Raw genomic sequence first — 12662 nt, 5'->3', positions numbered from 1 at the left:
CCAAAGCGACTATAACAAATAAAAGGTTAAACAGAGATCAAATTTAACTATATACATCTATTTACATCAAATAGCATGCATAGCCAGAGGCTATGAGTCTCTTACGTCTGTCGTTTCATTCTGTCTTCTCTCTTTTCCTTTTCTCTGTAGAGATGCCTTTACTTCCATGAAATATTCAGCCCATAGACCAGAGTCAGCAGATTCAAGTCTTTTTCCTGTCTCATCATTTGACAAAAACCCCAAAAATATGTCTTAAATTGGAAATACCACCTGAGGACCCCTACTATCTGTTCAGTTTTACTATACAACATGTTCAACCAGTCACTCAGTCACTCATTTGCCAAAAAGTTTAGTTGTTGAGAGGGTCATGGGGTGCCGGAGCCTATCCCGTCTTCTAGTGGGTAAAGGTGGGGTTCAACCTGGATGTGTCACCAGCTCCTCACAAAGCTGAAAAATACAGATGAACAACAAAATTCACACTCACTTTCATATCTTCTGGTGATTTAGATTGACCAGTTCACCTATTAAAGAACCAGTCATGTGATTTCTAATGTGATATTAATGAAGGGAACTGAAATCTGAAGTGGCCATTAGTAGAGGGAATTCCAGTGTAACTCACGGTATGATACTGTCGTAATTAGGAATGGGCAATCTCATGATTTTAGATGGTGATTGATCTTTATTTGTCATGTGATCCAGTTTTCAGAGGAGTTATACAGATCATAAGTAAATAGCAGCGCTGTCAAAACATCCCTACTCAGCTCACATTCATTTTAAATGTTTATCAGTGCAGTCACAGTATTTTCATCCTTTTAAGACTGCCATTATAACAGGCCGCTTAGGCATCTTCATGTTTTCTTTGCCAATTTTTTTTGCACCTTTGTTTTCAGGAAGAACTTTACTTTCAATATCTGGCCATTAATTATCATTATTATAAATAAATAATGCTTAGAATAGTGTGTTTTAGTAAAAAAAAAAGAAAAAAAAATGGATTTGAAGTTTTTAGCATATTTATTATCAGACACAACTGTAAAACTTTTTGTGTTTACAGAAATAAACTTTCAACTATTTTACATCTTCTCAAACATGCTTTTTAGTCTTGAACATTCAATATCCATATTATGGCTTCACATTTTTTGTTGTTTCCAGGAGTTTTTTAGCCTGTGTGAAAGTCTCTGAAATAGTTCCTTAGTATTTGTAATAGAGTCCTACATTGCTGCTGAAAAGTTTCGTATAGTGGCAGAAAGCTCAGAATCTCAGCTTTCTGATGCTGTTTGAATTTGTGGATAGTGTGAATGGTTCAGGAGTTACAGTAATTTCAATGCTGTAACGTGCAAAATGCAGTGATCACCGTTATTAAAGAGTTAAAAGGACCACTGAACTAGCCATTATGTCACCATCATCGCTGGGCTAGTGGGTTTATTTCAGTTTATAGTGATATTTTAGTGTCTGTCTGCACTAAGGTGTTTGGTCTCAGTTCACATTAACTTGCAGAGTTTGTGTAAAGTGTCATTTCGCTGCTGCTGAAGAATTATGGCCTGTGAGCTGCAGGTCTGACTTCTGAAGTTCAACATGCGGTCAGTCTGATTTACACAGATACATAAACTCTGGCCACAGTCTGGGTAATCCATGGAACTCTTGCTATATATTTCTAGTCAGATAGTAGCAACAAAAAGTCAATACATGCAGCCTCAGCCCCAGAAACCAGAGAAAACAGGAGGAAAACTTGTTTAGCTTGGTTGTAACGTGCCAACATTTCGTAAGTGGGGGAGAAAATTATGATTCAGATTGTGATATGATCTGTGGACCACATTTACCAGCTCATGCAGTGGTTAGCTATAACTTGATCAACTGTAAGACAATCATAAAAAATATATGATAATGTCTCGTTAACCTTTTAACCCCTGACGTGTCTGTGGTGAGCATTCTGAATGTATTATTTATTTGAATTATTCATAAAAATTCAACCGTTTTATGTGAAATCATTTACATGATGTACATTTCTGTTTAGGTTAGTGCAAACATACATTAAGTATATTACATTATACATACAGTGCATTATTACACATTAAGGGGTTAATGTGTCATATCTTGTAGATGAAGAAGCAGAGCAAGCTCTCTCCTCCTGCCAACTTATTACCTCCACCAGGAGGTATTTTGATCACTTTGCTTTGTGTGTTTGTTTGTTTGCGTGTTTGTTTCTTTATTTGTCAGCAACTTCACGGGAAAACTATAACAACCATCTTTACCAAATTGTACCCACAGATAGGCCTAGGCCCTGGGACCAACCCATTAAATTTTGGGCCAAGTAGGCCAAAGTTCAAGGTCACAGCAAGGTCACAAAATCTCTAATTGTCCTATCTCATCATTGAGCAATTTTCGAAAATTCATAAAAAATTCAAAACGACTCCGATTAGCCTCCAATTTGATACAGCCGTAGCTTATAACAATATCTTGTATCTGGCACAAAATTGTCCACATCCACTGTGGAATGTGGACTCTGTGGACATTTCAATTTAACATTGAAAATCCCATTTACGACACATTTTCATTACAACTCAACAAATATTGATTGGAATTTAATATAGTTTGACATACACATGACTGGTACCAAGCTTCAACTGTTTCTGCTGTATGGAACAACCTTGAAACTGTTTAATTTAAAAAGAAATAGTCGATCCACACATGCATACCGTTCGGGGTGCTTGGCGGAGGTTTGCGTTCTCTGAACACTTGTTATATTTGCTCTATATTCTACTAAAAAACTTGGATTAGCATCTTTGTTCATATTTGAGGTGTGGAAATTGAATTGTACCTGAAAGAGAAGTTTTGTATGATCTGCTTCTCTGAATAAACAAAGAATGGAGAAAAAAAAATGCAACCGTTTGCTGAATAGGAACATTTTTAAATTGTGCTAATAGAATAGACCTAGTTCTTTCCATAGACCTTTGAGCATGTTCAGTGCAACCCCCACTGCCTGTGGTATGGGGGGCAAATCACACATATATAAATAGATAGTTTGGGCTTTTTTTTTTTTTTAACACCATTTTCCTTGTCATTTTTGTTTTTACTGTTGTTTGCAGTGTTGTGGTGATTTTTCTTTATTGTTTTTTTTGTTTGTTTTGTTTTTTTGCCAAGTTTTGACTGTGTAACTGCTTTTTGGAGTTTAGCCAGGTGTTAAAAAGCAGCTGAACTGATTTAGAAAGAAAGAGCCCCAAAACAAAAACTACCAGGCCAAAATTCAAATACTTGTTACTCAGTTTGTTCCAGTTCATGTTCAGCATCCTAAATCTCTTATTGATGTACATTCTGAGTGCTTTATTTTTGTTATTTCTCTCAGTTTTTTTCTGTTATTCCACCCTGTTTTCACTTAAAACACAAAGTAAATCAAAACCACTGAAGAAAAGGAACACACGCACATACAGCAGCTTTTATGACACTGAAACAGATGCAAATTCACAGCAGCATGGTTACCTGAAATAATGTCTCAGGGGTTAAAGGGTTAAGAGAGTTAGGCAAAACATGCTAGCAATGAGGTTAACTTCACAGAATTTCCCATTTGAGCTTAAACAGTTTACAGAAAAAATGACAATCTTTTCATGATGAAATTCTCCGTTTTACTTCACTGGAAAATGAAAATTGCAGACATGCTTCAAATAGTGCCTGTGGATATCCTCCCTCATCACTTAAACTGCATAAAGAAGTGACATTTTAACAGCCAGTATGAATACAAGGAATGATTACAGCTTACAAAAAATCTTTCAATGTTTACATGGGCAGTTGACATCATTGAAAAATTGCAAACCAAACCTTTAACTGTCCTAATCTTTATCATTAAGATGACTTCAACTTTGACACGAGGAGCTAAACATAATGTGAAACAGAATATGTTGTCTGATGCAATTCTTAATCAATCAATCAAATTTATTTATGTACCATCACATCTTAACAATAGTTACCTCTTGACACTTTGGGTTTAACCAGATTTCTAAGCTAGTTTACAGAAACCCAACAGAATCCTCCAAGAGCAAACACTTGGTGACAGTGGTGAGGAAAAACTTCCTTTTAACAGGCAGAAATCTTGACAAAATTCAACTAAAATTCTGTGGACTGATGTACAACTGAGTCCAGCAGTCAGTGTTGAGCTCAAGCTGTTGATTAGATTAGATTAGATTTGAGGAAGTAATAGAAACATGACACGTCCTGAGGGTAAACGTATGGGAATATTCACTGAAAAACAGCTGCACCCATACTTTCTTCCTAGTTCTATGCAAATACTCATCTACATCCAACTTCCGTGTTCTCTGTCGTGCATAAGGCAGCTATGCTTTTGTATCACTTTCGTCAGAAGTAATCTTTCAATCACTAAACAGCGTTTTCACTGCAGGAAGTCAAGCTTTCTTTTGATGGGTTTTACATTTCTGTAGGAGGTTCTCTTACCTCCACCTGTTACTGTTGCTGCTTGTGCGTGTGTGTGTGTATGTGTATGTGTGCGCGCGCGCGTGCGTGCAAAACACAGCACTTTCTTTTAAAGCTTTCATGAACTAGGCTGTAGGTTGAGTCACTACATGTTGGCAGAGACTGGAGAAAAATAGACCTGTATTTATAGAAAACACTGTATTTCTACTTTCTTTAAAACTGCGGCATTGTCTTATGAACAACAGATAATTTTTTTTCCCCTCACATAATGCCTTATAACAGGGGTGTCAAACTCATTTTAGTTCAGGGGCCAAATTCATCCCAATTTGATCTCCAGTGGGCCGAACCAGTAAAATAATAAGAGTAAAAAAAGTAAAATTATATTATGATCAGGTTTACATCGACAAAGTTTCCTTAAAAATCTGAATAATATGAACAACTTGAATTGTCTTAAGAAAAACAAGTATAATTTTAGCAATATTCTGCCTCGGTTTATCAGTTTATCATTTACACATGTGCGTTACCATCACACAAAACATTTAGTAACAGGCAGAATATTGGTAAAGGTAAATTTACTTTTCTTAAGACATTTCCGTTTGTTCATATTTGTTCAGGTTATTCACATTTTTTGTAAAAGTATAGTTTGGTAATGTAAACATTTTCATGTAATTTAACTTTTTTACACCAAAAAAACAAAGAGAAAATTTGGGGTTGTTGTTATTTATAGGTTATTATGATAATGTGTTACTGGTTTTGACCCACTTGAAATCTAACTGTGTAACTGTAACTGTAATCAGACTGTATGTGTCTGTGTGTGGAAGCTGAATTAAAATGATTCTGACACCACTGATTGTTAATATCTTCAGTGTAATTTTTGCATTTCACAAATTCATCCCGCGGGCCGGATTGGACCCTTTGGCGGGCTGGATTTGGCCCCCGGGCCGCATGTTTGACACCAGTGCCTTATAATATCCATAGGTGTAGCGCTGGAAATATAACATTCATTGGAAATCTAAATTCCCTGTTTAGGTGCTTAAAGATCCAGTCACCACTAAAGCATATGACAGGTAAAAAGAAATACATCAGTCCGAGGTGTCATATTAAAATTTAAGGTGTAATTATTGATTCATGCCATGTAAATATCTATACCCAACAATCATAATATTCAATTATGAAATTAAAACTGTTTAAAACAGCAACTCTATGTCAGTGGTGTTCAAAGTAAAGGTATGTCTTCATGAAATTTCAGGTAAAACAACAATCACCAAGAAGGATTCACAGTTGGTAGCTTACCCTTCCTCCTGTGTTAGCTTTCTGTTACCATCTCCATCTCATATGTTAACGGGTCTGTTTTGACTCATGTCTTAAATCAGCTGTAAAATACAAATAAAAAACTAAAAATAATTATCTATTATCCAATTTGTTTCTCATCTCTTGTTTACCTTGTTAGGCTTCCTTACCCATGAAAATATTGCTTTTAATATGTTTGGTGTGGGCTTCTGGGCCTTTTTTTTTTTGTCAGTATACCCCTCAATATGCACTCTGCAGTCACCAACTCTGAACTGAATTGACCTCACATGTGTGGACATACCCATCTTTGCTTGTTTTATTTTCGTGCCGGTAAACTGGATAACAAAGCAAAATGAGAATCCCCAAAAGCTCATATGATTGTTAGAGGAGCTGGTTGTCAGTGTGTTGGTTGACAGTGCACTTATGATATCAGTTTTGGCTCTATTTATTGATTTATCATCTTATTTTTATAACTGGGTCAAAACCGACCCTAACAACACAAAGGTCATAACAACCAGAGCATTTCATAATTTAGTGGAAAAAAAAAAAAAAAGGATTTTTTTGTTGAAATAGAGGTTCCTGAAAAAGTCACAAAGCCCTGATGCATAAACAAATTTTATATGGTTTATTTATACATTAAAAACTTAAAACGGGTCGGTGCCGACCCAAACACAAGAGGAAAGAATCAATTAGGAAATACAGTGTTGTTTCTGATGTTTTTATGTGTATGTATGTCTGCTGTAGCCCTGCAGTTGTCCACAGTTTATAAGAAAGTACTTCTTTTCCAATGATCCCCATGACTAACTAATGTGTTCCTCTTTATCATTTTGAATATCTTTCAAAAAAAGCCATTTTTGGCTGGTAATAACTTTTGGGTATTATACAACAGCAAAGAAAAAATACAGTGTGTCCTCACTGTGGTTTAGTGTTTACAGTGATATTCCTTACACGCTAAACCATTTGTTCACGGGGTCAGTTCTAGCTGACTAATCTGTAACCAAAGTAAGAACAGTGGTTCCATACAGACTGTGCTGTTTTTGCTCTACATGAGCCCATGACCTTATTTTCAGAGTACGTCTGTCAAGCACATATTGTTGCTGCACAAGGTGTAAACATGGTCTGAACTTACTTATTACTACATCATTCCATTCATTACTGGATGAGTCAAATCTACAGTTTTCAACACAGACACAGAATGCAGTTTTAACATTTTTTTCAGGTGGGAAAGTACCAGTTTTAACTAAAATATCTGTGGGCAATTAATCAATACACAGCACATTTCATTTAGTCTAGTATTTTCACACATGTGGCTAAGTAGGAACAGGAGGACAGTATGCTGTGTTAAATGTCATCATGACTAGGTGTACAGTGTTATGGGTGATGCACTGAGAACAGCCAGATGCCAACAAGCCCCTCATAAATGAACGCTATGTTACAATTCGGACTGTGTATTGGCAAGAATCTGGCGATACGATACGATACAAATCACAATACTACGATCACGATACGATGTATCACGATATATCATGATACTGTTAAAAAAGGCAATTTTTTCCTGGGAGAATTGAATTACACTAGAAATCTGCACAAATACTAAAGACATATTTTTTTGATCACAACAGGATCTAATGCTATATCACAAAATGTTCCTGTGTTAAAACTTAAATGATGTTTTACAGATATTACAGTTTAAGATCCTGTTCAAATGTTCATATTCTAGTAGTTCAGAACTAACATCATAACATTATTTATGTGCAATCCCAACAAAGGAACTAGCATTATTTAATAAAAGAGTGTTAAATAAGAATAAATAAAATATAAACAAAGAAAAACAAAAATGAACATCCACAATATCTGTATTTGAAAAAATACCTAAAAATATCGATACAGTACTTTTAAATATCGATACAGTATTGTGAATTGAAATATCGCAATATATTGCAGAACCGATATTTTCTTACACCCCTAATTACAATATGTTACAATCTACTGCAATAACTTTCAAGACATTTGACACATGTAGCCATATCTCTGTGCTTTTGATTTTAAGTATTTGTCATCATACTAGATCATAAACTCAGTTGTCAGTGAGCTTCTTTACTGTCATTGTTGACTGTGTTGAAAGTCCCGCCCCCTTCTTGAAATTGATTGGTTATGAGAGAAGTGACATTGCCAGGCATGGTTATTTTTCACAAGTTGAACAATTTTTGCTTCAGTGTGCTATGAGAGCATAGAAACACTGTACTGAGGTTTTTTTTTGCACTAAGGACACTGAGCACCATCTGCACTGAACTTAATTGGACTTGAATGGAAAATGGACTCTGCCAGTGTAGAAACAGCTGCTGTGGACACAGGCAGTGTCTTGTGTTGTTCTGGGAGCTGGTCATTTGTTGATATTAGCTGACTCTATTCCTAAGCTGATAGATAGTTTTGTAAAACATATCTATCAACACTGGAATTTAGGAATAGTGGAAATTTCTTGCAGTTTTTGCCACAAAACTGGCATTGTTCCTCATTAGGACATCTGTGTAAACTTGAATCCTTTTCGACAGATACTCTGTTTCATGCTTATGTTCATACTGCTCTTTATTCTGCTATTATTCTCTCCATAGACTGTATATAATTAGTGGACAGAGGAATCATGACATCACCCTGGTTTCTGAACTGCTGCTCTGAAGGTTGCCACTATATTGTTTTTATTTTTTTGGAGCAGGAAGTGACCATATTTGGAAAAAAGGGGGTGGGGTTGCAGGACCACAACGGGTCAGAATCATCCATAACAGGTCATGGGTGAGCTAATGCTAAATGCTAGCTAGCAGACTAAATTTCATCAAGCATTATGTGTGACATGTTGATATTATATCTTATTAGCCACAACCACAGTGGAGCTGTCTGTCAGGAGAAAATGTGTTTTATTAAAGAAACCCTGAAAATCTGACTCGTAAGGTGAGCGAGCTGCCATACAGAGCTGTCAATAAAAGCCTGATTTGACAGACACCAAAGCTTCTATTCGACCAGGGATCTTATTAAGCAAGGGAAAATGTAATGATGGACCGCCAGAAAGGGTCCAAATAAAACTAAAGACACTGTAATGAGTGCAGGAAAAACTGACTAGTTATTTTTAGAGAGAATTTCAATGTAAATCTATGGGAGCCTGGGTGTTCTGGAGCCAACCCCAGTGGTCATTAGTGGTATTACAACTGTAACATTCAGGACAGTACTCATAATCTGAGAGGTTTTGGAGACTTTACATTACCAAAATTTTGAACCACTCATAAATGTTTTTGTATGTCTATATGTGGAGTGAAAGTTTGGAACAGTCTGGATGTCCAACACAAGCAATGGCAAAATATCCACCGATTTAAACTGGTTTATAAACAGATGGTCTGGTCCCAGTACAAAGATAAAGGATCCTAATACTTTTGTTACATTCATATTCTGTCTTGTCTGATTTTGTTTGTTCCTTGTTTTTTGTGTGTTTGTTGATTGATATGTTTTGTTTGATTGCTGTTGTTGTTTACGTTGTCTTATTGTTTACTTTATTGTGTATTCATTTGTGTTGCCTTCAAAGATTTATGTATGTATGTACTTATTTATTTATTTACTTCTCTGATATCAATATGGGTGTGTATGTATGTGTATGCGAGGATGATAAGTGAGGTGAATTACTTACAAAAGATCTAAGGGACTTGATTTTTCATAAATTATGCTGATAGGAAGATAAAGGATAGACTGTTGTGTTGAGAAGGGGTGGGATTAAATAAGTTATACTTCCTCCCACTCCTTTTAAAATATGCAAATGAAGTCATGTATATGTATACGTTTTTGTTTTTTTGTTTTTTTCCATGACTTCTTAATACCTGTGTTATTTCTAAGGACTAAGTAAGATTACTTTGTCTTGTTGCATATTCAAAATAAACTAAACTAAACTAAAAAAAAACAAAAAACAAAACAAGCATACATGTGCATTGCCAACATTTTGGAGTCAAGGTCCTTGATGTTTGATTTGTACTTATTCTCTTCTTCTTTGTGTGTTAAAATAATGTTCTGTGTACTGCCACCTGCTTTACTGGTGGGGAAGTTATCAAATACAGCAAGCATGTAATAATCTTAATAAAAATTGAAGGGTTCTTGTACAGTTTTTGCCATATTATAAGAACAGAGGAAAAGCATTGAAGAGCGAGTTTAAAAACAAAAACATGTTTTCTATATAGAACTCAGTTTACAGGCTACTGAGACAGTTCCTAGTGATAATACAGACTCCATTTACAAACATACATTTTACAAAGTGAGCGTTTCACCACTTGTAATATTATACATTATTAATAGGGGTATAAGAAAAGATTGGTTCTGAAATATATCACAATACTTCATTTCACAATACTGTATCGATATTAAACAGTACTGTATCGATATTTTTGGGTATTTATTCAAATGCAGATATTGTGGAGGTCCATTTTTGTTTTTCTTTTTTGTTTATATTTTATTTATTCTTACTTAACACTCTTTTATTAAATAATGTTAGTTCCTTTGTTGGGATTGCACAAAAATAATGTTCTGATGTTAGTTCTGAACTAATAGAATATGAACATTTGAACAGGATCTTAAACTGTAATGTCTGTAAAACATCATTTAAGTTTGAACACAGGAATATTTTGTGATATAGCACTAGATCCTGTTGGGATAAAATAAAAATGTGTTTAGTGTCTGTGCATATTCTGGTGTAATTCAATTCTTCCAGGAAATGATTATTTAAAAACCAGAAACAAATAAAAAATTCACCAGATTTTGCCAATGCACACCCCTAAGTATTAATAATATATTCCAGTATTGTTTTAAAGTAGAGGTAGGCAATATAGCCAAAATATATCACCATTTTTAGCAAATCAAATCACAATCTCGATTTTATCACGATTCTTTATATTGATCATTAAAACTAATTTGCAAGTTTCTGAACAATGCAACCAAACAATTTCCCTATGTAAAACCTAGCCCTAAGAGAAAAAAAAAACAAAACAGACAATTTAGCCCAAAGAACCTTCCAGAAAATTTGTAATTTAAATAGTTTGTGCAATTTTGCCAGCATGTGCCAAGAACATAAACATACTAAAATAAACAATACTCTGATTAAGAGCACTTTTGAACATAAAAACTAAACTGCACTTGGTTTTTGAGGTAGCTTTCAATAAACATGAAAAGTTAAAAAAATAAAAATAAAAAAATAAATGAAAAAATAAAAAAACAGAAAAAAGAGGGGGCAGTGCTCCCTTATGCAAATGTCCTGCCCCCTCAAATTAAAGTTTCTGAAGGTAGGGAAACAGAAAATGAGCTGCACAACAGCACGAGACTTAAGTATTAAGTTTCATTTTCACTTTGTATGGTCGTATGTATGCCATGGAACGCATCCCCCGTATAACCCCCCCCCTTCCCCGATTCCATGATCTTCCTGCTTTGTCAGATCGTCGATACGTTCTAACCTTTCACGATCTAATATCGTCATATCGCACACCCCTATTTTAAAGGTTACCATTTGGCATACATTAAAACGTAACATTGTTCTATTTATGTACTATACTACTACTACTACTATACTACTGGTGAGGATGTTAATCTATGTACAAAAATGGATGATTTAGGTGTTGGTTCTTTACTCTCCCCCTTTTATGATTAAGAGGGGAAGAGAAGACAGGAAGATGAAAGAAAAGATGGAAAGTCAAATCTTCCTATGTTTCTATACATCGGGTGAAAAGATATACGGTCCAGATGGAAGGCTGTATAAGCAGTCACAGAATGAAGCATAAGGCAGAAAACCATGTAAGCAAAGCGCAGGAGAGAGAGAGAGTTAGATGAGTGTACAGAGGGAGCACATCTGTAAAAGCCATTTCTCTGCAAGGTATGGAGAGGAAGAGGGGAATAAAGATAAATGTCCTGTGACATTCTGAAAGTGGGCCAAACCGGGGTGTGTTTAAACTGATCCATATGGGCCGAGTGGAAGAGAGTGAGAGAGTAGGAGAGACTATCATCTTAACACAGTCTGAAATATAGCAGTACAGTATGAACTGGTGCGTGGTAGTTCTGAAGTATTACATTTAGCTCACTGCTTTGGCAAAAGTGTTCCTGATTAAAAGTCAAAACAGTATATTATATGATTAAATGCACTAAAGAGAGAGAGAGACAGAGGACAGAACATGAAAGAATATGGCCAAAAGTACATGGACACTTTATTTATTAAAGGTTTAATGTGTAAGATTCATGTGTTTAGATGAAGTTTGTGTTGGAATCTGTATTGATCTGGGAACTGGTGTTTTCAGAGCTAAAGCATGATACTACTTTTTCTGTCTTCAGTATGTTTCAGTTCTGTCCTTGAGTCCATTCTACTACTAAAAATGTGATGATAAAAAGCAGAGAAAGTGGATGAAGTTGGAAGTAAAGTTAGAATGGGAAAAAAAAAAGTTTGGTGCCAACAAATACGATATACTTATGTCTTTTATGAGGTTTTTCACATTTTCACGCTTCATATTTTATTTGTCGTTTGTACACATTACACATTTGTGGTTGACATTGATCTGTGCTGTGCAATTCAATGTTTTATATCAACATAGCCTCATTTAGGGGACAGGCACAGCTAAGCATAAAGTGAAGGGATGTACAGATGTAAGGAGCTTAAACCACATGTAAGACCCTTAAAAGCACAGAGTGTCAAACACGTGGCCCGGGGTCCAAATCTGGCCCGCCAAAGGGTACAGTCCGGCCCTTGAGATGAAGTTGTGAAATGCAAAAATTACACTAAAATATTAACAATCCTTTTAGTTCAGGTTCCACATTCAGACCCATCAATCTCAAGTGAGCAGGATCAGTAAAATACTATCATAATAACATATAAATAATGTCAACTCCAAATTTTTCTCTTTGTAAATGTAAATATTTTCAAGGATTTACACTAAAACAAAGTA

At 35.3% G+C, this 12662-nt stretch overlaps 1 long non-coding RNA gene across 1 annotated transcript in view; it reads right to left on the bottom strand.

Moving 5' to 3' along the window:
- Positions 1-6991: 6991 nt before the first annotated feature.
- LOC115428416 (uncharacterized) overlaps positions 6992-12662 on the bottom strand; it is a 590809-nt gene continuing 585138 nt past the window's right edge. Inside the window, exon 3 of the long non-coding RNA XR_003936623.1 lies at positions 6992-7019. This is a non-coding gene — a long non-coding RNA (uncharacterized LOC115428416). The remainder of the gene's footprint in view (positions 7020-12662) is intronic.

The sequence above is a fragment of the Sphaeramia orbicularis genome, chromosome 11 (genome assembly GCF_902148855.1).
Source record: "Sphaeramia orbicularis chromosome 11, fSphaOr1.1, whole genome shotgun sequence".
Classification (NCBI taxonomy): domain Eukaryota; kingdom Metazoa; phylum Chordata; class Actinopteri; order Kurtiformes; family Apogonidae; genus Sphaeramia; species Sphaeramia orbicularis.
This window is presented reverse-complemented; position numbering and strand designations above follow the sequence as displayed.